This window comes from Oncorhynchus mykiss, chromosome 22 (genome assembly GCF_013265735.2).
Source record: "Oncorhynchus mykiss isolate Arlee chromosome 22, USDA_OmykA_1.1, whole genome shotgun sequence".
Lineage (NCBI taxonomy): Eukaryota > Metazoa > Chordata > Actinopteri > Salmoniformes > Salmonidae > Oncorhynchus > Oncorhynchus mykiss.
Window position 1 is genome coordinate 23,632,866 of NC_048586.1, and position 2,671 is coordinate 23,635,536.

Here is a 2,671-nt window from a genome sequence, read left to right on the forward strand (position 1 = left end):
GGTTTTACTCTCATCCTGAGTTGACCCAGCTGCTGGGTCTTCTTTAATGTAATCCTTAGGTTATTTTCAAGAGGTGTGGCTTATTAGGGGCATGGCTTTCTTCATATTGTTTACATACTTCAAATGTGTTTTTTCCTTTCTTTTTTTTGCATTCTGCTATAACATGACATATTTTAATAATAAAACAACTCTGGGTTGTCTTCATTACGCATCACACTCCGTGGTGGAGATTTGTCTGGGGTTGTATCCCTTTCTCTACTCTCTCTACCCTCTCTCTCACTATCCCTTTCTGGGAGCAAAGGTAACAGTGGCTTGACCGTGGATGGTGCTGTCTCACTGGTCCAGCGGACAAGGCCGGATACGCTGGAAGGACTGGGGGAAATGGAAAGGTAACAGTGGCTTGACCGTGACCTGACTCACCAGTCCACGGACCACCCCAGACTCCCCCTCCGATTAGAGTGCTGTTGAGGCGAGCCTAAAAGGCACAGTATGGTCATTCCAACGTCTGCATTGGCTGTGCAGCATTTACGGTGGTACGGCCTCTGCAGAATTCAGGGCATTCATACTTCTTGTGCTTCGCGGAGCTGCGCAGTTGAGCAGAGCTGTTGTGAAGGACGTTGTCAAGGAAGTGAGTTTGTGTTTATACCGGACCTCCAGCTCCCACCTACTGTCAACAAATCATGTCAATACGGAGCCCTCTGCATTGTTCCAAAATTTGGGAGGTGCACGTTGAAGCGGTAAGGAGCTCAATTTGGCCTCTGCATGCCTCCAGGGGCTTTGAAATTGCGTCACACCCTCCATACGGAGCCTCCGACCACATTTTCGTATCAAGCATTAATTGGCTTTTACTCCCTCTACCCTTGGCCTGCAGCCCTCCTCCCCTGCTTTTATGTTTTTCCCCATCTGCCCTCAGGCCACCACGACCAGACCAGGACCAGCTGACCGCCAACCACCCGGAGCAAACCAACAGAAAGAGAGCCCAGACCAGACACCTTCACCACCCGAACCAGAGGCATGGAGGAAGAACCAAAGATGCCAACCTTCACCTGGAGCAAGCAGACCACAGGGGAGTGCAACCATTAACCTCTGGGTCACGGGCTTCCAGGTGTGTCTGCTCACTCTGAGGTTTGTCCTTCCTCCTCCTGCAGGACCGGAGCAGACCCAAAAACTACCATCCCTCACCTGAACAAGATGACCGGGATGAACCCAGAAGCCATGCGCTGCTACAACGTGGTGTGACTGACGCTATTCTCCAACGAGGAGGGTGCCGAGGACGGAGCCGCCAATCGCCGGGGAGCAACAGGAGCAGCAACAACAACCGCCAAACCAGAAATTATGAGCCGTCTGGAATTCAGCACGGCAGGTATGTATGGTATGGGCTTTGTGCCATCTGACCTGAACTGCCTGGTAAAACCCCCAGGGCTAAAGGAATTATTTGAAGCCAGGGTGATTCAAGAACCCCCAGCTACTAGAACAGTTTTGTTTAAAATACAGAAATTGTGAAGATAAGGTCCCATTTAACAAGTTCCCTGTAATTCCACTCTCAGACACAGAATCAAAAGTACGCTGGGGAACAACAGTCCAATTTCACAATGAAAAAATCTAAGAGCACAACATAGAAGTCTGGTTACCACGTTTTTCCACCCTCAAGTCAGTGGTTAGGAGGGTCCTGGATGAAGCCAAGGTCGGAACTAGGGGAACGGAAATGACTGGTTCACGCTGGGGAACAACAGGGGCTCCGTCCACTATTACGGCATGCCCAGACATCATCACTATTACAGCCTGCACAGCCATCATCTGCAAGATCTGTAAAGACAACCATCCCACCTCAGACTGTACCACCATACGCCCCTGTAACCTGTGCAGGAAAGGGTACTACTTCAGAACCTGCCTCAGTTTCTACTGGCCAATACCACCAACCCCACTAACCCAAATCCCAAAGCCACCAACGCCCCTCCACGAGACGACAAGAACAACGAAGACCCAGAACCAGGCCCAGACCTTAACACAGGCACCTCCCAACCCAACATCCAAGAAGTCCCAGAAACAGCCCCCACCCCTGTCGGACCCTCCAAATCTGCCCCCCCCCCCCCCCCCAACAAATACTTTCCTAGCCACCTCCACCCTCTCCAATCCCCTGGTCAAAGGGGAGCAACTCCAGTTCTTAGACGACGACCCAAACTGGACAAAATTACAAAAAGGGGAAAAAAAACAGACAAACAACAGACCCACAAGAGACCAGACCAGAAGACCACCCGAGAACCCAAACACCAACACCAGCAAGCATGACCCATATCCCCTCCGAGAAACCCGTCTCCCCTCCTAGACCCCTCACCATACCCCCCCCCCCCCCACCCCCCCAGTCCATTGCTTCCTCTGATTGCTACTCCCTGCACCTTATGGTCCCTGATCCCCCTCTCCCACCACCAACTGCCCTTGATCTTCCTACCATACTCCCTACTGCCACTGACTCCTCACCCTGCTCCTTAACAATCCAGATCCACCCCCTTAGACCTCCCTGCTCCTGATCCCACATAGCAGCAAATCAGCCAGCCTTCACTCATCCCAGCATCCCCATTCTATCACCATGTCTATCACCAAGTCAGTACAGGGTGCCACCAGGCATTCAGTGGGGAGGCATGTGAACAGCCAAGAATCACCCAACAACACA

General features: G+C 51.8%; 1 long non-coding RNA gene across 1 annotated transcript; it reads left to right on the forward strand.

Moving 5' to 3' along the window:
- The first annotated feature begins 297 nt into the window (after positions 1 to 297).
- LOC110502031 lies at positions 298 to 2,317 on the forward strand. Its single transcript, XR_002470285.2, has 3 exons — positions 298 to 389; positions 914 to 1,363; positions 1,548 to 2,317. It is a non-coding gene; the product is annotated as an uncharacterized LOC110502031 (long non-coding RNA).
- Positions 2,318 to 2,671: the final 354 nt, after the last annotated feature.